The sequence below is a fragment of the Numida meleagris genome, chromosome 1, assembly GCF_002078875.1.
Source record: "Numida meleagris isolate 19003 breed g44 Domestic line chromosome 1, NumMel1.0, whole genome shotgun sequence".
NCBI classification, from domain to species: domain Eukaryota; kingdom Metazoa; phylum Chordata; class Aves; order Galliformes; family Numididae; genus Numida; species Numida meleagris.
In genome coordinates this window covers 126842368-126867950 of record NC_034409.1, presented here as the reverse complement: position 1 = coordinate 126867950, position 25583 = coordinate 126842368, and the positions used below count along the sequence as shown (strand labels likewise).

General features: G+C 42.5%; 1 protein-coding gene across 6 annotated transcripts in view; it reads right to left on the bottom strand.

Moving 5' to 3' along the window:
• The window catches only part of P2RY8 (purinergic receptor P2Y8), a 52329-nt gene extending 27116 nt beyond the window's left edge, over positions 1-25213 (bottom strand). For 2 of the 6 annotated variants that reach the window (XM_021411652.1, XM_021411673.1), the window contains exon 1: positions 2801-3891. The gene's annotated coding sequence lies outside the window, so the exon portion shown is untranslated. Of the gene's footprint in view, positions 1-2027; positions 2321-2800; positions 3892-25157 lie in introns of those variants that run through there. The other 4 variants (XM_021411669.1, XM_021411644.1, XM_021411668.1 and 1 more) reach the window with 4 other exon arrangements.

Sequence of the window (25583 nt, the reverse complement as noted above, 5' to 3'; positions counted from 1 at the left end):
TCGCTCAGTGAGAAGGCAGCAGATAACGGAGGTGACCACATTTACCATACAGGATAAACTCATGCTGTTTATTTTCCATCCTGTTATACCACTACATGCAAGGTATGCCTGCTTCTGACAGACAGCTGAGGAGTACACTCTATTCCCACACAAAAGATGCTGAAGCTCAAAGAGAGTGCTGAGAGCAAATATTTTAAAACATCTAAGCTGACCCCCTAGTTTCTGTACTTACACCCATTAGTGAGATCAAAATTATCTGCACAGGCAGATGCATCAGAGTACAACTCAAACCCACAATACAGAAGGGGAATAAAACATTTTCAGTAAATGTGCCTGAAGAGATGCTAAAATCTGGAGGCAGAAGCAGCAGGTAAGCTGCTGTCTGGTGACCGGGAAGTCCTGTGTTCAGTTTGTAGTCCCCCCACAAAGCTGCTGTGTATTTTCACTCAAACTATGCCTACGCAGTAACTGGGAAATGTGACCATAGAATGGGTAGGCATACCTTAGCCAACTTTCATTTAGCAGTGTGCAGGATTAGTAGTAATGTGTTTCAGTGTAGATCATAGATTACAAGTATTTAACAGCTAAGGTCATACTTAACTGTAAGGAACCGCAAACTGCCTAGCACTGATAAACAGATACGACTAAGCTGACGAAAATGCTTCTACCCATGCTGTAGCCTCTTCCCTAGCAGCATGATGACATCCTCCTGGCTGTGTCTAAACTAACCTACAGCTGTTTGCAATGGAAGAGCTGGGATTCTTGATCAGATCATATGTGCTGGGAAAACCAGGGCACATGTCTGGTGTCAGCTGGGGTTGGGTTCATACAAGTTCAGTGACAAAATGTCTCTGCTTCACAGAATATTTTAAGGGTAAATTTCATTACAGAGGTTGAAGGGTGCTGATGATTTAGGAAAATAGATCAAAAATTGATCGAACTTACGTTTCTGAAGCAAACAAATACTTTCAGAAGCTATCTGTAGTGGTTGGATTCTCCCAACCATTATGCATAAAATCCAGAAATTGTCTATACCAGACACTGAGTACAGTCAAGGAGCTGATATGCAAACATTAAAACTAATTGCAAGCAAAAAGAATTGTTTAAAAAAGTAAATGCCAAAGATCTGAATCTCCAGTATATTACTTCACTCGGTGATCCTCTCAGCATGTCACCTTCTGCAGTGACCCAGTGACAGCACTCTATTACAATAACTGCCTTAAGTAGGCTATTTTATGTTTGTGTCTAAACTATTAAAAAAAAGACTTCACACAAATAGTCTCTCCCCATCTATTAAGAGACAACAAATGCAGTACGCAAGAGTGCACTCTGTTACGAGACTTCCTTCTGGTGCCACTCTGTCTGAGCGTAGTTTTTGTGCATCAAAAGACTGATAAAGCTACATCTTCTTATCATATGCTTCCACAGTCACTTCTGTATATATGTTCAGTTGCTGCAAACCTCAGGAACAGTCTCAGGATGACTATAATATGTGACTCTGCAATAGCTAAGGATAGTTATCAGATACAGTTTTACAAATCAAACTAGCCCAAAAATGTTTTTTTCTTTTTCTACCAGTATGTAGGAGCTCACTCTTCCTCCTTTTAAAAATACCACTGAAGAAACATTAAAATTTTTACTGCCTTCTGTACTAAAGGAGACTATACACCTGATAACCCCTTATTTTGATCACATTTGCAGAGGGAACTCCTTAAAACTGGCGGTAAGAGCCTTCTTTCTCTTTTACTGCAGTATTTGCTGTAATCATACTGACTTCTGACAAATAGTAGCATACCTTCTTCAGTGTTGTTGCTCTCTAATTAACATACACAGTATTTACTTTATTACTAATCCTCGCAGTCAACTGGGACAAAGACACGCATGCACTTCTCGGATGCAAGGAACTTTGTTCTCCCTTTGGATGTAAATAATAAGAGGGTGAGTAAATCAGCCTTGGCTGAGTTTGACCCCACTAAAAATCAATTCTGAAAAATAACAATCAAGAAATAAAAAGCTATAGTCCTTACCTGATCTGAGAAGTACAGTGCACATTCAAAGCCTCTTAAATGTCAGAGAAGAATTAGAAATAGTTGAAAGTTTGCATTCATCCAACCACAGGGCTCAGGAAATGACCTCCGTATTTTGCAATTAACTCCTTCCTCACTGAATGCCTTCACTTTTTCAAGTACAGCAAAAAATCCATCCTACCCTCCACTGCAGTTTGGTAACTAATGCCATGCTCTACACTTGATTTCTGTTTCACACTGAGAATATGCAGGTGGCCAGAGAAGATGTCTCTGATCACCTCCATGGAAGAGAGAATTTACAGCATCTTCTGCATAACTGTAACAAAGTACATTTTACTGCTGTGTGAAGCTTATGTGGTGAAGTGTAGAAATGACTAAGTAGTGGCTTAAGCAGCTAACTCTCAGTTTTAGAAGAATCTTAGAGCAATATTCTCAGCATGACTTGTGCTGTGCCACCTAGCAGAGCAAGAAAAAAAAACAACAAAAAATAGAAAATGCTGTTATTTAGAGAGCAGTGTCCATTGCAGTCTGGACATGCATTTGGTGCATATATGGTCTGAGATACTTTTATGCACACAAGGTCTCTAGGTGAAAGTTGGGCATACTGGAACACCAGAAGTTAGGTCTTCTGTACGTAAATACCTTCTGCCCCTTAAGCCCTATTCCGTTGGCTGGATGTACATATTCAGGTGAAAGGTATTTCTTAGTCTGAGCATTACATAAAACCATTGTCCTGGAAGCTAGAAAGGGCCAGTCCCTCCAGGAACACTCACCATCACTGGGGCTCCCACAATGAAGATAAGGTGGCTCTTGGGATCTCTGCTTGCAGGTCTGGGTGGTAAACAGCACCCTAAAATGAATTCCCCTCACCTAAAAGCAGCAGCCCAAGGAAGAAAACACTTCCAACAATATGGATGGTAACACAGAACACAGACCTGAACCCTTCTCCTTTTCTTATGATTTAGAAAGGAAGTCCTGGACACACATGCATGTATGCCCTTTCCTCAGCTCTGAAGTCTCCTCACCATGTGTAGGTTTTGTTTAAAAACACTGGGGGGGAAAGAACTGTCACTCCCTGCATTTGGGATGTTGGTAGAAGGAAGAGAGAATAGAAATGTCATCAGCATGCACTTTTGCGTGACAATTTCATAGCTAAAGCATTCAGATAGATTGGTTTAGGTTTTATTCTTTGAGAAGAGCTGAATCTGTGTTTTGTACACCTCACGGGGCAATACCTGAGCCCGCAAACTGCAGCATTTCCTGTAGTGGGAAGGATGAGGCTCTCTCCCTCTCTTGCATCAGATGCTCACACCTTCTTGGTTGCACAAGGAGGAAGAGGTAATGAGAGGGTTGTTGAGGATGAGACACAGATTTAAATGCTGCTCCAAGGACAAATAATATTCTGCATAAAAAATATCAAAAGCTCACAGAAATAACAGGGATGGATCAAGTCCATTCTTCTCACTGAAGTTGAACAGATCAAACAGACTAGAAGTATCAGCAAGACTGCTCCATGGGAGATGCACTGTATGAACTACATCAATCACTTCAGTAACAAGGATCAGTACTCATCCTTGTCCAGCTCTTGATGGGTTTCTTGAAAAGAAATGGGTTTCTGCTTTGCATGTGTTGGAGAGGGATGAGGTTCCTCTAGGCAGGCAAACACTGTGAGGCTTCCTCCCCCAGAGAACAGTTATCCAAGGTGGGGGTGCGATTGTCTCACGTGGCCCTGGGCACTCATACTCTGGGTGTCTACATCAGAGCTAGCCATCTGAGGCATCTTGGATATAGGCAATGGTGAGAAACAGCAACGTACAGGATTCTTTATCTGAGAGTTTTAACAGTGAGTAAGAGTTCATTTTTATATGTATACATTTGTATAATTTGAATTGAAATCAACATTTTATAAAAGAAACAAATAAAATCCTTCACAAGCATTATCTCCAGTAATAACTCTTGATGCACGCTCCCATGAGGCACAAAGGAGTGTGATCTGCCCTCGGTATTAATTCTTTCACACCCTGCCCCAAAGGTAGGTGATGGGGATAGAATCATAGAATCATAGAATTGCTCAGGTTGGAAAAGACCTTCAAGATCATCAAGTCCAATCACAACCTCACCATACTACCCTAACTCTAACAACCCACTGCTAAATCATGTCCCTTAGCACCACATCCAAACAGTTTTTAAACACCTTCAGGGATGGTGATTCAACCACCTCCCTGGGGAGCCTGTTCCAGTGCTTAACAACCCTTTCTGTAAAGAAGTTTTTCCTGATATCCAATCTAAACCTCCTCTGGTGCAACTTGAGGCCATTTCCCCTTGTCCTGTCACCTGTCACCACTGAGAAGAGACCAGCCCCGCTCTCACTGCAATCACCTTTCAGGTATTTGAAATGAGCAATAAGGTCTCCCCTCAGTCTCCTCTTCCCCAGACTAAACAGCCCCAGTTCCTTCAGTCTCTCCTCGTAGGGCATATTCTCCAAGCCCTTCACAAGCCTTGTTGCCCTTCTCTGGACCTGCTCCAGCACCTCAATGTCCTTTCTGTATTGAGGTGCCCAAAACTGAACACAGTACTTGAGGTGGGGCCTCACCAGTGCTGAGCACAGGGGGAGGATTACTTCCCTAGTCCTGCTCACCATACCATTCCTGATCCAAGCCAGGATGCCATTGGCCTTGTTGGCCACCTGGGCACACTGCTGGCTCATATTCAGCCGACTGCCCATCAGCACACCAAGGTCCTTTTCCATCAGGCAGTTTTCCAGCCACACCTCCCCAAGCCTGTAGGGTTGCCTGGGGTTGTTGTGACCAAAGTGCAGGACCCGACACTTGGCCCTATTGAAACTCATACAGTTTAGATAGTCATGGTTTTCATTGTAAGCAGGTGATTCCTCAAGCTAGGGCTATTTATTATATTGCTTCATACGCAGAAGCATCTGAGATTTTTATATTAAATGTGGTTGCAGAACAGACTCAAGTTCTTCTTGCCTTGACTCCTCTCACTTTCACATACAAAAACTGAATCAACTGTTAGTCCATGTCAGCTGCCAGACCCACTTCTCACCATGGGCCTGCAGGTAAACAGGAAGGAGTTTCAGTCTCACAACCTCAAAGTATGCAAAAAGTACTGAATCAGACATCCTAAAAATTAATTAAATCTGGTTTGTTTCCTCAGTTATTTTTTAAAAAGTCTTCTTTCATTTCAAACATAGCAGGTTAGAAACAGAGCTCCATTTCTACTTTTTGATCCCTAAAGGGGTAAAGTATTTCAAATTTTAGAACTCTTACTTGCTACAATTTTTAAAAAATCTTTCCCCTCTACAAATGCTGAAAGGTACTTTCAGAAAAAAATAATCAGCATATACTTTTGGTAAAAAAAAATATGAAATACAGTGGTCCTATAGTATTATATGTTATAATGAGTGCTACTATTATTATTACTATCATTGTTATTACTATTGTTTTAAGATAGGCTGTTTGAGAAACCCATTTGTCCATTTTCAGATTTCCTGAGCAAGCAATTCGTTGCTCTGTAATCATTACTCTGAAAACTGATCATGTCTTTCAAAATGATTATGAGTGATGCTGTAGATTTTTATAGATCAGTTTTCTGTGGGTGAATTTGCAGCCCTCTGCAAGCCCATAGTCGCCTTACTGAGCTAAGTAATGTCAAGAGTTCATCTTGCAAGCCTGCCCTGGAGCCATCTCAGTTTATGAATATTTGTGTTCCTTCCACTGTTGGTATGAATCTACACTTCGACTATATTCTCCTGGGAGACAGGGGTGTGATTTTTGTTCCTGGAAGACATTTAAGACTACTCTGTTAATGATTATTATTTTTTTAAATGATGTTAGAAAGCTTCTAATTATATTGACATTGCAGTGAGCTTCCTCTAGCGTGAATCTGCACCAGCCTTGAAGGTGACCTGAATGTGCCTCTGGCTCTGGTGCCCAGAGGAAGAATATGTGAAAGGGGATTTGATTTGCTCAAGGCACTGAGGGCTCCCTGGCCTCAAGGTGTAGCAAAATCTCACACAAAAATAGAGTAAAAAGAAATCTTGGGGAGGTGCACTAAGGTTAAATGTGTTTATTTATTCTCAGAGCAGCAAATGTGTGGTAAGTATTTTGTGTCCCCCTGACAGACCCAGTCTGGCATTCAACATGAAGAGAGGAAGACATGACAACTGGAGCACGTAGCAAGATGCTAGCAGTGATATCAACTAATATGAGAGAGGCAAACTGACACCGCACTCTTCCTGAAGGCCTGTCTCTAGAAACCTGTGGTATAGTTGCTATCACTAAAACCTAGTGGGATGATTCCCATGGCTGGAGTGTGACTATTCTACAGCTACAAGCTGCTCAGGGAGTTAGTCAACAAAACCCCTTGGGAAACTGCCCTCAAGGATAAGGGAGAGGAGCAGAGCTGGCAGATGTTTAAGTGAACTTTCCTTAGGGCAAAAGAGCTCTCCATTCCCAGGTGTAGGAAGTCAGGAAAGGAGGGCAAGAGACCAGCATGGCTGCACTGCAACCCGCTGGTCAAGCTGAAGAACAAGAAAAAAATGCACAGGCAGTGGAAGCAGGGACAAGTAACCTGAAAGGAGTATAGGGATGCTGGTGGGCTGAAACTGGACTTGGCAAGGGGAACAAAGAATAACATGAAAGGCTTCTACAAGTATATAAACCAGAAAAGGAAAATCCAGGAAGGTGTACCCCACCTCAAGTAGATAATACAGGCAATCTGGTAACAGTGGACAAGGAGAAGGGGTTTTGTTTTTGAAACAAAAACTGTTTCATATCTTCATCAATGACACTGATAGTGGGATTGAGTGCACCCTCAGCAAGTTTGTGAATGACACCAAGCTGCGTGGTGTGGTCAATACGCCTGAAGGATGGGATGCTATCCAGAGGGACCTAGTCCAGTTCCCTTGGGACCTTGGCCTTCCTGACCCCATCCCTACGCAGCCTAGCAGCTGTCCCCTATGAGGACAGGCTGAGAGAGCTGGGGCTGTTCAGCCTGGAGAAGAGAAGGCTCCAGGGAGACCTGAGAGTGGCCTTTCAGTATCTAAAGGGGGGCTAAAAGAAAGAAGGGGACAGACTCTTTAGCAGGGTCTGTTATGATAGGACAAGGGGAAATGGTTTCAAACAAAAAGAGGGGAGATTTAGACTGGATATAAGGAAGTTGTTTTTTACAATAAGGGTGGTGAGTCAGTGAAACGTTCATTGTAGGGGAGTTGGATTAGATGACCTTTAAAGGTCCCTTCCAACTCAAAAGATTCTAGAATTCTATGATTCTATGATTCTACATGTATTAGGAGGCGAAGAGAGGCTCTTCAGGTGGTACGTGCATGTGTGGGGGAAGGTCTGTAAGTGCAGCAATATGGGAGTGTGAACAGATGGTGGAGGATGAGCTACCTGGAGGAGGATGTCCTGTGCACTGGGAGTGAGACAATGGGAAGGTAAATCTGTACAGGAAGGAGGAGCTGGGAGTGATGGGGAAGTGACAGAAGGGGGTAGGAGTGAGGGAGGCTGACAGAAGAAGTCCCAGAACTGTGTGAGAACAGCAAACAGAACAGAGAGGATGAAAGAGGATCTGGTGATGTCCTTTCTGTATCACAGAAGAGAGGAAGGAAAGGAAGGAGAACAATATTTTTGGTAAACTTCTACTTCTTTGTCATCCACCACCAGGAGGTCTGGGCAAGCTGCTAGAACTCAGACATTTTTTCAGTGCTAGTTAGGCAAGATTGCCATAGCGTGAAATGTTCTGTTGCAAGGTAAGTTCTTCAAGAGGATGGAGGGGTGGCAGGTGACCCCAGTCAAGAGAAAGGAGGCATCTCCTCACAGCCATCCCGGTGTCTCCACACTCCCTAGCATCCACCCATCTCCAGAGCTCATGACTGAGCTGTGATGACCTGCAATGAGAAAGGCAGAATACATTATTTCAGCCCTTATCTTCCAAGTGGCTTTGTTTTGCCCAAGGTATTGAGCTGACTGTACTATGATGCCCTTACACATCTGATGAAACTCCACCTCAGCTATGAGTGGCCACCATTTTAGTGCTATTGTGCCACTGAATATGGAGCTCTCCAGAAAGAAGAAACTCACTTTAACTCTCTTGGAAATAAGTGGATGGTCTTGACCAATTATTTCTAAAGCTGAATTCAGCATTGAGATGTACTAGGCACACAATGGAATGGAATGGCGGGAGACAGAACCTGTCTTACGCTTTTGCCTTGGGAGAGGCCATATGAATTGTTGCCATGTCCAACTGCAAGACTTTCACAGGGTCAAAACGTTTCAACTTCTTGTAATTCATTCTCCAAGCTGCAGGTTCATGTAATTCTGCCCAAGGGAAAATGAAGGATGAAAAACCCTCAAAGATAAAATGACTCATTTCAGTGCTTTCAAACTGACATATTTTTGTTTCAGCAGAAGAAATTTCTGTCATAGGAAATGAGTACTGCCCAATTTGTAGCAAGAGTAATAGTACACAATATAAGTCTTCTCTTGAAAAGAGTGTTGCATTTCTTCATGGAGCTTTTCAGCCACTGTACTGCAATGTAGTCTAGGGCCAGGATCTCTCCAACTACATCTGTTCCACCACATCTAGTGATATTTTTTGCTTCTTACATTGAGGTGAGTGTTCTGGCTACATCCCGGAACTGAACTTAGAGAAGACCCATAACCTTTACTCCAGGCACATTAGTGTATGTCCCTTGGCTTCAATGCAAAGCTGGAGGCATTCTCTAGATGAGACTCCTGGTATACATTTTTTGCTTGAGCAAGATTTCCTGTGCTTTGTGGAAGGAGAGTGGGGAGAAGTGAGTGAGGCTATTGCAAGCAAGAGATGTGAAAAAGACTGCAAGAGAGAGAGGGAGAGTGATAACAGATGGCAAAGAGGAATTAATAGTCTATGATATGCAAGAGAGAGGACAAAGCAGAAGAACAGGGAAAAGAGGAAAAAGCTGTTTGGTAGGAATAGGCAGGAGGCATAGCTTGCAAATTGGGAATGACAGAAAACCAGACCTAAGGACCAAGGCTCACCAGAAGCACTGTGACATGCATGAAAGCACAAGTTCAGCTGCATAATTTGTCTTTCCTGCTCTTTATTGTGTAAAACTTTAAACTGTTTTCCACTTAGAATGAATCTGCAGCCTGGTGACTGCTCCTGGGAGGGAAACAATGTTTGGACTGAGTAGCAAGAGGTGCTCCAGTTCCTTGCAGCCTAAATTGATGCATCAGACCTCTGGTTCCAGTTCTGTGGCTGCCATCTTAGAGCATCCACATGTGTCTTGCACCGATAAAAAAATTTTTGCTTTGAAAAAAATTTGTGAACAGAAAGATGCATTTGAGCTGAAAATAAAGTTTTCATTGGCTCAAAACAAAATGCTAGATTTGCTGATAATTCTTGAAATGTTTATCTATGACTCTTTAGCATACAAAAGGATTTTAAGCCCTCTGACAGCCCTTTCCACAAAGGGATGGGTTTGGCATTCTTAAGATTTAAGCTTCTCCTTGGTCTGCTGATGGCCTCACAGCATGCATCTAAGGCATGCTGAATCCATGGCCTGATACACAGAAATCTCACAACAGCACAACCAGCTACAGCAGAGACAGCACACAAAATCTTGCACAAGGCTCCCCCTGACTTCACAGAGATTACGTTTTTGGCCCACGTTTTTCTGCTCTGTCTCCTTGCCATGGACAACCCTACAACTTGTTTAGAAGAGCACCTGGTACAACCAAATCACATTGCAGTGCTGGAGATACAGCAATCCCCACTGTGAGAATGTAAGATTAATTCATGAAGAAACTGATCTTGGTGAAAGGCTTTCCTTGCATCAGTATGACCAGCAGAGTTGCTCAGGAATGCCTCCATTACAGACAGCTATGAAGCGTAACAGTACATGACCTGACTGTGAAGAAAACCACCTGAGCAGCACAAATTACAGCCTTAGCTTTAGTTTACTCATCTTCAAGAAAACTAATAAGTCCTTTGAAATCATTTAGAAAACTGCTGACTAATTGTGGGCCTGACTAACCCCCACTAAGCAGATTTCAGTTTGATAATCCCGACTGTAAACAACACTAAAAGCAACTTCCTCTTCCTATCCTTGCTATTTCAGGGTATGATTCCTGTATGTCTCTCCCTTACTTTTCCCTGGGAGCGTAAAGGAGCCATTGAGCACACTAAATAGAAAAGAAGTGTGTGGGGGGGAACAGGAAAAGCAGGGATGAGAATTCCTTCCTTTTTATTTAATGATTGGAAGCATTTTCCCATCAGCCATATACAATCACATAATTTTTTTTCATTTTTCTTTATTAAAGATGTATTTAAATTCCAGCCTAAGGACTAGACCTCACAGATTATTTCTGTAGGAAAAGGGCTGGGAGGAGGTAAGATCCAGACCTCAATACATAGGGTTACTTTATTCTGTAGAGGCAGCTCTCTCCCATACAGGGGCAAGCAGAATCATCAGTAGCTCAGCTGTATTGGGTTGGAAGAAAATGTTCTCACCTGTTGCCATTTTGCAGGTACCTGTTCAAAACAGGCCCCGAAGTTTAGGTAGATAGGATGCTCTCTGATTAAGCAGCCACCTATCCATTTCTCTGAATCCCTCCCAAAGAGTGGGTCAGCTTGAGAGACAGGTTTCTGTGGTACTGTAGAAGGCAGTGGTCTGGTGGTCCTTCTACATTCTTACAGCTGAGATTATTGAGTGTTGCCCCAGAACTGGGTTTTGTCTTGGTTTTCTACTCCACAGTTTCCAAGCAAAGCCACTAAGATCACTTCAGCTAAGGTTTTCCCAGTTGGGTATATTCCTGGGTCTCAATTTCTGGAAGCACTGCTGGAGATCCCTAAGGACAAACCAACTGAGTTCAGCAGGAGCAAGGCTGTAGTTAAAAACTATGCTATTAGGCAAATATGATTTCTAGAAAAGCTTTTGCTGGTGGTCATCAAGGGAGCTTGGCTGCCCTAACCACAAACAAGTCTTGTTTCCTACCTCACCTCAACAAACCCAGACAGCTGACTGAGTGGCTGGCAGACTGGAAGGAAAGCAATGCTTCCTGCCAGCCTGCCTGTTGATTAAGGTGCTAGGTATATGAAGGAAGAACAAGTGGGAAGGGCTTTCCTTAGGCTGCCCATCTTCTTAATTCCTTGTAGCCACAAACTCTTGGACAAAACAGATAGGAAATGGCCATCTCCTGAGAAGGTTCCCACATCTTAAGGAAGCAACGTATTTTATTGCGGTTAAAACTAATAGGGCTTTAATGCATTGAGTTTGTTTGTTTGATTGTTTGTTTTGTTTGTAACAACTGACAAGTTTCAGTTGTGTTTTACACGTTTGGAGGTCTTTTTTTCTGGTCTTTGTTGCTGAGATGTAGGATGTGACAAATTGGAATATGCTGAGTAGATAATTTGGAACACCCAGCATCTCCAGAGCAGAGCGTTCTGAAACACGAGGCTGTGGCTGGCTTATACAGAGTAGTAGGATACCTTTCATTTTTTTTTTTCTTTCTTTCTGTCTCCTTTTTGCACCACATTGTTGCTGAGAAAATTGATTCCGCTCTGTCTACGTGAGCAGATGCTTTCAAGTCTTAACTGCCACCAAAACACTCCCAAAAACATGCTGCCTTATAATCTCAGCATTGGGTGTGATTGGTATGCAAGAAAGAAGCCTCCTTCTGAGCAAGAGGGAAAATCAAAAGGTGAAAGAGTTATCATCTGACCAGCACCAGCAATCCCACATGCTGAGGCAGGGGGACAGTCACACAGGCGTTTCAGAGGACTCGGGATCTGGCCCAGAGCTAAACCTCGGAGGTAGGAGACCCTCTGTTTTTTAGTGCAAAAAGTTTGTTTTTCAGACGTTAAGTAAGATGTCCTACTTGTTTCTCACTTCTCACTGATTGCAAACGGATGATAAATTAAGGAAGGAAGGAAGCACTCCACCCAGTTTCTTAATTTATCATGCACCGTTGCTTAAAGGTGTTATCACTGTCTCAACAGAAGACTGTTATTTTTTTCTTTTCAAGAAAAAGAAAAGGTGAGAAAATAGAACAAATGCTCTTACACCCTATTAAATTTTAACTGTATGGCAGTTACACCCAGAACAGCTTTTGCTTTTTTCAGCCTCACATTTGCTAAGAAATCCTTTCAGAAAGATACAGAAAGATTCAGAGTGAGTGCAAGCAAGGCTAGGTGGTGTCTATTTCCAATAGACAGAAATCTGGATCCTAGTTCTACAACACAAGCATCAGTCAGTACTTGTAATCATTCCTGCAGACCACTTTATAAAAAAGTGAGAGTCAAATGCTGTTGCCAGTTTTGCCAAGGCAGGAGTAATATTGTCACAGCTGCTTAAGGCTATTCCATTTGGACTGCGCTTCCCATGCGGCTACAACTTTGTTCATTAAGTTCACATTGCTTTAGCTTGCAGGGTTGAGCTTGAAAAACTCTCCTACTCGGTGCTCGGAAGGTTCTTGGAGGGGGTTTGGGAAGAGCTCAGATCGTGCATCGGTTCTCCTCAAGCAGCCCAAATGGCAGGAGGACTGTCAGAGTGGGCTGACATCCCACAGCAGGTCACGGCTGGGAGAGGAGGGGACAGAGATCATGGAGCAGCACCTGGTTCTGGAGGGCAGCCCATGCCGTGCAAGCTGTGGAGCCGCTCCTCCACAGGCCAGAACCACTGCCGGATCCCTGCTCAAGAGGCTTGGGACTGCAGCAAGCTCTGTGGGGTGGGGAAAGAAGTGAGGAAGGAAGCAGGGCTGCCAGGAAGCCATTACAAGAGTGACAGGCAGCTGGGGGAGGAGAACTGTGCCGGCCACTTGCCAGGCCAGGTGTCCTCTCAGCTGCAGCTCTCCAGAGGAGCAGCAGCCTCAAGTGAAAGCCTGCTGGCTCACATGCTCCAACCGTGGCAAGTCTCAGGTCCTAATGAGCACAGCTGCTGTCCCAGCCAGCTTGCCTCAGCAGCCGGGACAGACAAGGGCCAAGCCAGGGACAGCTAGTGGGGTTCCTGTGCCAGCACTAGAAGGAGAGGAGCATCAGAAACCTGCCAGGCTGGTTTTCAGCTGTGCTGAGCTTTGCTGTGTGTTTCAGACATTAGGAGCCATGTTACGTGATGGGCCGTGCCCATAAATGGACAACAAAAGCTGTGACACTATCAGAAAATGTACTTATAATGTGTCAACACTGCATGTACCAACAGTGCAAAAACTAAATGCAAAGAGGAAACCGTGCTTACGTAGATAGATTTAAGCTAATCTATGAGTCTTCTTGCCGCTCATTTAACTGCAGACTCTGTCGATTCATCAGCACTTTACCCTTGACCCAGGCAACAATGAACATTGATCTCAGTCCAGATATTCCTTTGCCGTATGTCTGACTGTTTATTGTATTGTCTTCTGCCATTTCCTTTAATGGTGCAAACAGGAAAGAAGCTTTAGAAGAATTTCTTTACGTTCAAAAGATGAGGTCCAGCAGAGTGCAGGGCCCCTACAGTAATGTACAACTTACGTTTTTAACTTGGGCCCATTCCTATGCCATAACATTCTGATTCCCTGTCTGATCAGCCCCTTTCTTGCTTTTCACACTGAACTGTATCTAGTGCCAAAAACTGTCTCCCAAAGAAGTTGCAATTGTGTTATGGCTGAGAGCAGCATGTGCTTTTTTGTGGGTTTTTTTTTTTCAGTCTGAGCTCTAACACAGCAGTATTTTCACATCCCATAAAAAACTGCAATATATGTCTATTACAGATTAAATGCATTTTCAATTCTGAAATTCTCCTCTCAGGAAGTTCCTGGCATATCTTCATTTCCATTGCATATCTCAGGAGTGTATCTGCAGGTCTTCATTTGTGCCTTTTGTTGAAACTTTGTAACACAATAATGAAAACAGGATCAAAGCCACAGCAGAGACCCTTTGATGCCTACAAAAGCTTGTGTAACTACAAACAAGTGCTTCAGTTTGGCAAGGTAGGCCAATTGGATTACTGTTGACACTATATTGAGTATAAAGAACTTCTCAAAAATCTTACAGAAAACTGATTTGAAAGCACTATTGCACTGCTTGGCTTCACCAAACGAATTGGGGTAGAAAGACGTTTTCAGTAACAAGTGTTTGATAATTGAGATGCCACTAACAGGGAGGAAGAAGCGCAAGAAGACCTGTGACCTGCAGCAGTGTCACTTTACAATGTTGTCACTCTGCAGTGTTGTCACCCTACAGCTCTGTCACCCCACAACTCTGTCTCTAAGGCAAGCAGATTTTCCCAAGAAAAACAGCACCCTCAGTAAGTTTGCAGACAACACCAAGCTGGCAGGAAGTGTCAATCTGCCTGGGGGTAGCAAGGCCCTACAGAGAGATCTGGACAGGCTGGTTCTCTGGGCTGAGGCCAGTGGGATGAAGTTCAACAAGACCAAGTGCCAGGTCCTGCACTTTGGCCACAGCATCCCCTGGCAGTGCTACAGGCTTGGGGCAGAATGGCTGGAAGATTGTGTGGAGGAAACGGTCCTAGGGGTATTGGTCGATGGTCGGCTGAGCATGCACCAGCAGTGTGCCCAGGTGGCCAAGAAGGCCAATGGCATCCTGGCTTGTATCAGAAATAATGTTGCCAGCAGGAGCAGAGAAGTGATTGTCCCTCTGTACTCCGCCCTGGTGAGGTCGCACCTCGAGTACTGTGTCCAGTTTTGGGCCTCTCACTACAAGAAAGACATCGAGGCCCTGGAGTGTGTTCAGAGGAGGGCAGCAAAGCTGATGAGGGCTCTGGAGCACAGGCCTTATGAGGAGCGGCTTAGGGAGCTGGGATTGTTCAGTCTGGAGAAGAGGAGGCTCAAGGGAGACCTTAGCGCTCTCTACAACGACCTGAAATGAGGTTGTGGTGAGCTGGGGGTCGGCCTCTTCTCTCTTGTAACTAGTGACAGGACGAGGGGAAATGGCCTCAAGTTATGCCAGAGGAGATTTAGGCTGGACATTAGGAAGTACTCCTTTTCTGAAAGAGTGGTCAGGTGCTGGAATGGGCTGCCCGAGGAGGTAGTTGAGTCATCGTCCCTGGAGGTATTCAAGAAACATTTAGACATTGAGTTGAGAGACATGGTTTAGTGGGGTTATATTGGTGGTAGGTGGATGGTTGGACTGGATGATCTTGTAGGTCTTTTCCAACCTTGCTAATTCTATGATTCTATGATAGGCAGGGCAAATCCAGGTGCTGCTGGGCATGCCTGCAACCAAAAAATGAGGTTCATCCTTGTAAGTGGAAGCCAACATTTAAAGATGTGCCTCAGCAGCGTTGTGCTAAGCATCTCATAGGACTGTCAAAGACAGTAGTGAGCTCCAGCACGGTGTTCAAGGCTGCTGCCGGCAGCCTAAAATGGAGCACTGCCAGTTTCCACGAAGACAGAAGCCACAGAGTGACAGAGAGTGGGGCCAAGGAGGCAGCTATTTCCTGGACTCAGCAGACAATGTGAAAAAGGAGGCTTGTGCTGTGTAAGTTATTTTCTGCAGTGTTTAGTATGTCTCCCAGTTGTAATAGCAATTTAGGTATTTGTACATAATGCATCTGCAAAAGGAGGTCTCTTAGTTTTTCAGCATAGCTGTTGCAATGACTAAATGTTTCAATTAATGTATATTTTTACCCCCACTCAATTATTATTCCTCTCTCTCACCCCAAGCACATCTTCTCTTGTCGCCCCTGCATCAAGTCCTGTTCTTGTGAACAGGATTCTGTTTACAGGGTGTTTTACGTATTTAGATTGCATCTCTGTTTTTAGGCCACCCAGCCTAATGCCTGGCTCTTGTTTCTGGAGGGTAGCTCTGCCTTGCCACCTTATGTGGCCAGCCTGAAGATGGAGCTGACTACTTGCTGCTCACTACGGCAAGCAGAGTGGAAGGGTGAGAGGAGAGGGGCGGAAATGCACCTTCCCCAAGAAGAAGCGGTGAATGTCCTGCCCTTCCTCCCTGGACTTCCTCCCTGTGAGTAATGTGGAATTTCCCTTTTTTCTCCCCCATCCTCTGCCTGAAGGACCACCTCGGAGGTCTGGTTTCACACCTGCTGCACCTCTGCTATTGCCAAACCAGAGAGGTGTGAAACATGATGGGTGCGATGGGAGGGCTTGGGAGGGTGGAGCTAACAGTGTATCCTGCTGACTTCTGCAGAAATGTGAAGCTCCTGAAGTGAAAAACACAGATGTTCTCAAGCAGTTGATGGTCACTGAAACTCCAACAGTCTGTGTGCTGTTAGATACAAATATTACAGGCCTCAAGATAGCAGCCAAATGCTAATGAAAGTAATGTCTTCTATTTTATTATGTTGTCCCATGATGTCAGAGGTGGATACCGGTAATACGGCAGTAGAAGTTGAACATTCCCACCAACATTCTGTTAAGTTTTGTTGCCATACAACAGATGGTAATTTGTTCTATCAAATAGTGTTATTGTGTTCTTTGTATCAGTTGCACTTTCCATGAAAATAACTAGGAGGCATTACTTTCAGAGCAACCTACGTAGCTTGAGTCTCCTCCCCTTCCACTGAGGTCAATGGAGCAGGACAGTAATATACAGCCAGGTGTGAGCATATCAATCTGAAGACCTTCTGTGGGATATCTCAGTATATTTGTGCAGCACTGATAGAGACACTGAGAACACACGTAGCCATTCCAGTTGAGTGGGACAGCCTGCTGGATCTCTCTGAGCTGCTGCTTCTCCTACATGACTTGCCTTTCCAGTGGCAGAGATACACCAAGCCTATCTGGCTGACAGTGAGTAAAAATTCCATTCAAAAACATCTGCAGCAGCATTTTCCTTGGTCCTTAAGGATCAGTATAGAACTGAAGAAACTCCTAAGAATCAGCTAGCAGCCAAATGAGAAAAGGCAAATTAAACAAGCAAGCAAGTAAGCAAGCAAACAAACAGATTAAAAAAACCCCACACATTGATTTGCAGGAGTTCTTTGTTTCGTATTTAGTCCAGTCCTATGGTTTTGTGGAAAGAAAAGGCCTCCACTAGGACCTGAAGCAAACTTTTCTCTATTTCTCTCCCATGCTGATGTTGAAGTATATTTAATCTTAAGGCCTTGGTGGGAAATTTAAGGACTTTGATTTTTGAAATTACGGTGGCAGCAAGGTGGCAGGTGGATTTTCAAGTGTTTGAGCACACATAAGCTCCAGAATATCAAAATATTTTGTACTTCCCTGGTTCCCACAGCTTGATGTGATTTGTACCAGACTTCCTATCCTGCAGATTGTTCCTGCTTCACCTCAGATATGGGGAATGTTATTCACCTTCCTTTTTTGACTCTCACATACATACATGAAGAGCAACCTCATGTGCAGTGACTTGTTTGTACTTTCTGATCATGGAAATATAGCTGCAAATATGAGATGCTGAGTCTTTAATGAGTCTGTGGCTGGAAATGATAAGAGATTCTTCCTGTAGGTTTCAGCTTCGTGTATTGTGTTTTGTAACAATAGGGACAAATGAAATGTGTTCTCTAAATCAGCAGTTCTATGACACGGTTAGTTTGCCTACTCCAGTGCGGAGCCATTAGGGAATACCAAAACATATAAATGAGAAAGAATTCAAGCAAACAGGATAAAAATTAACACTAGTGCATCAGTAATTGCAGCTTACTGAGCTCACTGAATGCATTTGAATTTAATTCTGTGGTAAGCTGATTTTCTCAGTCACACATCTAGAAGCCTTGATTTACAACACCTTCCTCTGACATATAAAGGCATCACTTTCATGAGCCTAACCCCCCAAAACCTTACTCCCACATGCAAGCGGGATTCTCCTTTCCTGCAAATTTCCCCAGATCATCCACTTTTCAGAGGATCTGAGATGTTCCTTCCCAAAAGCTAAAGCTGGCATAAAAAACATCCTCCTTCTCCTGCCAAAACCATACAATTGCTGTCCCACAAAGGGAAGAGAAGCAGCAGGATGGATCTATGGTTGCTATCATGTGTGTAGGCTTTGGAAATTGTAGCGATGCATAGCTGATGCATAGTGATACCATGAAAAGACAGCAGCTATTGTCACTGGTTTATGATGGGACAGTGATACCTCCAGCAAGTACTTTGCACTTCTCTGAGCTTTTTTTCCCCATAGTAGAAATCAGCCCTAGGAGACAATTCTTGCAATTGTTTTGCCACCCAACTCTTTGGAGCACTAATTTTCAAGAAGCAATGTAAGGTAAACATGAAGGAAAGAATACGAAGGAAAATATTAATATAATTCATACCGTTTTGCCACTGTCTCTCTCCATTGTCATTTTCTCCCCTCCATATCAAAGGGCATATATTGAGTCATAGAAAATCATAGAATCATAGAATCATTTAGGCTGGAAAAGACCATTAAGATCATCAAGTCCAACCACCAACCACTACTAAACTATGCTCTAAGTGCCACATCCATGTTAAATACCTCCAAAGATCGCAACTCTACCGCTTCTCCAGGGAGCTTTTTCCACCCTTTCTGTAAATAAATTCTTCCTGATATCCAATCTAAACCTTCCCTGGTGCACCTTGAAGCCATTGCCTCAATCCTATAATGTGTCACCTGAGACAAGAGACCAGACCTCATTGCGACCTCCTTTCAGGCAGTTGTAGAGAGCAATGAGGTCTCCCCTCAGCCTTTTCTTCAGACTAAACTGCCCACATTCCCTCAGCTGCTCCTCATGTCTCATTTTCCAGATCCTTTGCCAGCTTTGTTGCCTTTTTCTGAAAGTGTTCCAGCAACTTAATGTCATTCTTGTAGTGATGGGCCCAGACTGAACACGGTACTCAAGGTGTGGCTTCAGCAGCATTGTGCATAGAAGGGCAGTCACTTTTGTCGTCCTGCTGGCCATGCTATTTCTGATGCAGGCCGGGAGCCATTGGTCTTCTTTGCCACCTGTGCACACGTATGGTTCATGTTCAGCTGGCTCTCCACCAGCATCCCCAGGTTCTTTCTGCTGTGCAACCATTCTGTCACTTTTCCCCAAGACTGTTATTATTGCCTGAGGTTGCTATGACCCAAGTGTAGCACCTGGCATATAGCCTTGTTGATGATATGTGATTGGATGTGATCTCTATGACTAGCTTATCCAGATTCCTTTGCAGAGCCTTCCTGCCCTCAAGCAGATCAAGATTCCCACCCAACTTGATATTTGCAAATTTATTGATGGTGCACTCAATCCCCTAGTCCAGATTATTGATAAAAATGTTAAAACTGGCTCCTGGTCTGTTTCTTCTCTGCTGCATTGTATTCCCAGCAGACAACTGTGAAGTTGAAGTCTCACTAGCAATTGTGACACTTCTAGCTGCTTGTAGAACACTTGGTCTGCTTCTTTGTCCTGATTGGGTGGTCTGTAACACAATCTAACAACAATTACTTCCCATGTTGACCTTCCTGCTGCCTCTTACTGGACACACTTGGCCTTTCATCACCATAACTGAGCTCCGCATGCGTATGAAGTGAGAACCTCAAAGACACAGATATTTGCCCAACTAATTAGTCCTGAGGTAAAAGTTTAAGTTGATGTTTTACTCTTGGAAAGATTGTACTTAGCAGCTATGAGCCAGAAGACCAATGTTATAATAATGGAAAAGGTTTCAGGTTTTGGTCAGCAAATGCCAAAACTGACAACACACAGCCTGAGACAGAATTGCATGTATCCACTGTTTTAGAGCGGGAGGTGGGCTCTGACATTCCGTAATATTCTTTCTTCCACTTGGCCTCACTTGACTCTTACTTTTACTAGTATTCCTTTTCCCCTGACATATGTTAGCAATGTTTTTAGGCTACTAGAAATCGAAAAGAAGGTTATCTTCATTCCTCAGCCCCTTCCATCTCCAACCTAAGAACTCTCTAAGGAGGTCAGTTTACTCATCTGTACTAAACATTTGTTCCTTTTCCATTTACTCATTCCTGCCAAGATATCTAGTGTGTCTGACTCATCACCTTTTGGATAGAGGTCAGCCACAGGGCTGAGAAGCGACAAGCAGACAGAACATCTGTCACTTTTAGAGGCAGGAGATACATAGTGCAGTATAGGGAAAAAGCAAGAAAGGTGTCTTTGTATATCCCACTTTTGAGGTTTGGGGGCTATATGGTGTTTTTTTCTTGATGAGAATGAGAGAGCTAGGAAATAATTGTTGAGTCTTGATAGCCTTGCCCAGATAGCATTGAATTACAATTCAAAAGAATTTAAAACTTAAATGTGAAATATTAAAGCCCAATCAATCAGTGATCCACATTATAATTTTCAAAGTTTATTACTGTTCAGTGAAAAATTTCCAAGTTTACAAACACTACAAGGAATTGGTCTTCATGCAAGGCAATGGGATAATATAAAAATAGCAATTTCAAAGTAGGATTAAAGTTATTAAAGATCCAAATCATGAAAACCCAACAAGAAATTTCCAAGGAATTATCAAAAATTTTCCTCTGATAAGAAGAACCTGAGAGAGATAGGTGGACTGAATTTTTGGAGGATAAGAGGTCTCTGTATGTTGGAAGCAAAACATCTGAAACTCTCTCAAAACTCCTGGGATGGGCTCTCAGTCTTGGAGCTCAGGGCACACAACTTGGCTTTATGATAGACGAGACAGATCCTTTGACAGAGATGCCTGAGTCCTGTGGACAAAAGGAGAGCTGCCTCGGGTTGAGTGAGATCACAGCAAGAGACACGGTGCTGAGTCAGTTTTGGATTCCTGAAGCTGAGGAAATGGCACCTGTTGAAAGCCTCAGCTGTTCATTTTCAAGGAACTGGAACTCATTCCAATATTACTCTCCTTGTGGCAGTAACAAAAAACCTGAAACACCTCTGAAGAAGGGGATATTTTTTGCTCTAATTCAGACCAAGTGTCACAAATCTTTTCACTTCAGTGGCTTGGCTTTATGCTGATTTTATGCTGAACTTTTACTTGATAAATACAATGCAAGGCAAAAAGTAGAGTTTCTATTTCCTTTTGCTAGGTGCTCCTCACTAGTAAGGACCATGAACAGTTTCTCAGCTGTTTCACAAACAGATTTTGGAAAATAGTCTTTGTATCACATGCATAAGTAGGCAGGAAAAAAGGAAGCGCTGAATTTCAAATTATTCATTGCAGGGATGTGCTTTCCTTTTCAACATTTTGTGCTTCAACAGTGGGTTCCTTTACCTCTACAGATAGCTCATGTAGCTTGCCTATAAATTACAGCCAGGACCTTGATTTACTGCCAAATCAGTGTAACATCACCAGATTAAAATTTCAAGCCATCTCATTTCTGAAGAGCTTCACTGGCACAGAACCCATTCCAATCTAATTCAAGTAAGTACACATAACAGTTTGAAAAGTTCATTGCTCAACCAACTTATTTAAGTCAGAACTTCCTATCATAGTGAGCTGTGTAGATAGAAGAGCAGTTTCCACTGCACAGAGATATAGAAGAACAGAAACCAAGCCTACTGGCTTTCATTTTGTGGCAAGGCTGGGTCACATTCTCAATCCAGAAATTAAACTTCACCTATACTGCCAGCAAAGTTATGTTTTCTCCCAACGGGATCTCACCAGAAATAAAACAATTTTTTACTTTGTTTTCTCCAGCTGAAGCTAAACTCATCTCACTTTGTGGAACAAACAAAAAAGCCATTTAAATGGAATCAGATGGAGTATACAAACCAGTTTCTCAACACAATTAAGACTCTGCATAGAAAATGTAGTCCAAATCACATCCCTACACTTACCTGCAAATGATTGAGTAGTGAGTAATCAAAAAAAAAAAAATTAGAAAGACACCAACAGCAGTTTCTCATACAGTTCCTATGATGCATATGAAAAGTGAAAAAGCTGTACGTTGTTCACATTACATCTTTTAACTGTATTTAACATCAGGTATATGATTGCCTGAAAAGACATTCTAGTGTCTAAAACAAATGACATGAAGCTCATTTGCATGCTCATGTCAGTACTATCCTTTGCAGTATTTTTATTGCACTAAAGTAGCAAGTAGCTCATTGATACTTCATACTGAAATACAAATACTCCAACTGTTATCAACTACATTTCTGTTATGGTGTAATCACTGCTTTCAGAGAAACACAATTAAAAATAGTTTGCTCATGTTCCCTCTGTACGTCCATACCGTGCTACAAAAATAATTATCTTCTTGGAGCTACGAAGTAAGTGGAAACGAGGATGATATTCTAAACATTTACTATTTTGACCTATTCTACATCATTTCAGCCATAGATTCCTCTCTTCGCTACTATTGAAGTTTTTCTTTATCAGCCACAATCACAAGAAAACAACGCGCTTCCTAAAAAGTCTGAAGTCAATTCTTTTTTTCTAAGAAATGAAAGAGTGACAGACAGTCTTCTTCCAGAGCTGATTAGAAAAAATTCTGAGATTTCTGGGAAGTTCAGGCACTTTTGTGTTTCGGTTTCAGTCTAAGTCAGAACAAAATTATACACACACACACACACACACACACACATATATAAATCTCATACACGCCAAAGATTCCAAGAAATTAGGATGTCTCCTCAGATGAGGCAGGGCTTGGATGCTGTCTCTGCTCCTAGAAGTTGATGTTCCTAACAGTTTAATGTTTATTTGTTGCAGCAAACCCTTAGGGACTGTACTGGCTGATCATACCCATTGCCTGCTGCACGGACCCATTGTGCCAAATATCTGAAGCATCCAGTCCTCAGCATGGGTTCTTCAGGCCATCGACACTCTGGGTCCTGCCAGACCCTAAAGCTTTTCATATTGCTGGCCCTGTGCTCTAGGGCCCTGAGAGCCATAGATGGGATCCATTCAGTCCTGCTCCCTCACCGGGTGCTGAAGGATGGGCCCTGGTTGGGAATGGCATGGCCCCACAGGAGTCATGGCCACCCTCAGTTCGCAGCTCCCTCCCAGTAAGGCAGGCATACAGTGCTGAGCCCTGGCATATCTTTATGGGAGAGTGAAAGCAAAATGAATGCTGTCCTGCTCACTGCCCAGCTACTCATTTAATTTGTGTTCATACTTGGTTTTATAGGCTCCAATAATAGCCTAAAGAAAGACTAAATCATGAAAGAGATAAAAAATCAGATTATAGCTACTATCCATGCATGTGTGAATATGCAAGCGTATAATCAAAGGAGAACAACTGAACAGAAAGTCAGTATTTTGGACATTTTCCACTAGGTGTTATCTTTTCAGTAGAGAGGCACAAGTATCAGATTGATGTTGATCTTTGCGGCTGAGGCATCACACCCAACAAGCGGAGAAGAAAAGCTTTGAGACTTCAGGCCCCGCTTTAATTCTCTAATGGGACTTTCTACAGAAGTTGTGAATTCTGTTACATAACATGCCATCCTCCTTGAAATAGTCCTATCGAAAGAAAGCGGTAGAAAACACTGCACTTTTCCAGTGGCTCCCTATAGTTTACTCTAAGCTGTCAAGTAATTGCCTTGTGAGGAAAACAGTGAAGGGAAGACAGAAACCAGACTGTTTCATACTAACTCTTCTACAGAAAAACAAAACAAAATGAAAGAAACACCCTCAAGCACTTCTCTAAAAGCCTTCCTCTGGGGAGAAAGAGCAGAAGAATTTTTTGCCTGATTATAACAGATGGGCTTTACCTGAAATATGTGAAAAGTTCTCTATATTGCCAACTTGAGTGTTCACACACTTCAAATGCAGGAAACCCCAAAAGGCAGAGTATTTGTTCAATAACGTCTTCACCAGCTTTCCATAAATGTATAGAAGCCTCCTCACAGTGTCTAAAGTCACAGATGTCTGTTAAGGACAGGCAAAACCTTCTGCAGGGGAGTCCATTTTCTCCCCATGCTTCAAAGCTGTCCGTGGAGCATTGGCACCAGCACAGGTGACCTTGCTCCACCCCACTGTCCCACCAGCATCCCTCAGCCCTCACCGCTGTGGTTTCACTTCCCCTCTCAGCAGCTCACTGAACACATGTGCATGCAGATGAAGAGGAATAGTCCCCCTCCAGCAGCAAAACCATGAAGCAGAAGTAAAATACACTAAGCGACAATCTGCCTTCTGGTTTTATTCATTACCCGGTCTCCATCCTACTCATTTCTACTATTGTAACTTGTCTGAATTATACACTACCTTGCCTTTGGGAGGGGGGCTAAAGAAAATGTTTGTTTCTGCCTAAGTGACTTCAGAAGAACAAGTCTGACTTGGGATTTGAAATTACTTAAGCAATCCTGCAAATGTTACCCTTTCCCTGTTATGGATATATGTATGGAAGTATTTGGCATTATAAAATACAAAGAGTGGAAATAAATAACTGAGCAAGAGCTAAATATATAGTTGACTAAATAAAAATACTGAAAGCTTGTTTTCAAAGCTGTGGTATTTCCTTAAGCAGTGAAGTTTTTCAAACCTTTATTTAAGCATGGTCAGATGGGAATTCCATAGAGACACTTTCAATAAAATGTCTTGATACAGTACTTAGTTCAACATAGTTTTAGCTTATTATACAATTAGTACAGAAAAAAAAAGAAGCACACAACTTTCCTTCCATAGGTCTTTGGGGAATCTATATATCAAATATGCATCATAGGAGTTTCAATATTCTGGATTTTGAGAAGAATTTGTCTCACTGACAGACAAAGCAAAAGTAGACTAAAAGCTGGATTTAGATTTATATAACTTAAAACGCAATATAAGAAATAAAAATCACGATTTCACAAAGCAAATAGGATTGGATGGGATCTCATTTGTTCACATCCTTCCCCAATGGAAAAATCAGCTTAATTTCAGACATAAAATTTTAACTGAATATCTTATATTATATATATATATATATATATTAGAAAGAATGATGGGAAGTGTAATTTCCTTAGGTAATTTTTTCAAGTGCCACCTTAAAGTTAGAAAAAAAGAAAATATCTTCCTGATGTGAATCTTCAGTCTGGAGCCTAGGACTCCTTGTCTTACCCATGCTGGACACAGAGAATGACCACCTTCCTTCTTTCTCATCACTGAATAAGCCCTCTTTGCACTTTTCTTTTTAAGCCTAGACAAACTCAATCTCTTCAGACTACAAAGACTAAACAAATACAGCCAGAAATCATATGCTTCTGTCACTCAAATGAACTCTGAAGAGGGTTGCTTCTGCTCCCAGTTACTTTATACATTCTTAACAAATAAATTATTTTCTTACCTGATTATTTTAACGTGCATTAAATTTCTTCAGTCTCTCCTAGTTGAATGCAATTCTGCTGTGGGCTGACAAAAAATACTTATGTTATACTGTAATGTCTACTTCCCTTTTTCTTATCTTTTAATAACTGGCAAAGCTATTTTAGAATATTTGCTAAAAGGATACATACTTTTTTCCCCAATTTAAAATCCTTTTTTGGAAACTACATTAATTACTCATGGAGCACTGTATGGCTGTTTCACTCACCTTTCATCACAAATACTGCAGTCATCAGAGATTTTTTTTCCGGAACATACATATGGCTTTGCAATACTGATATTCTAACATATATTCACTTTCTATTTAAAATTTGGAAATGTATAAAGAATTTATTAAAATATTAAGTGTAATACAAGTAGAAGATATAAGGGAAGCAATGTGCTTGTT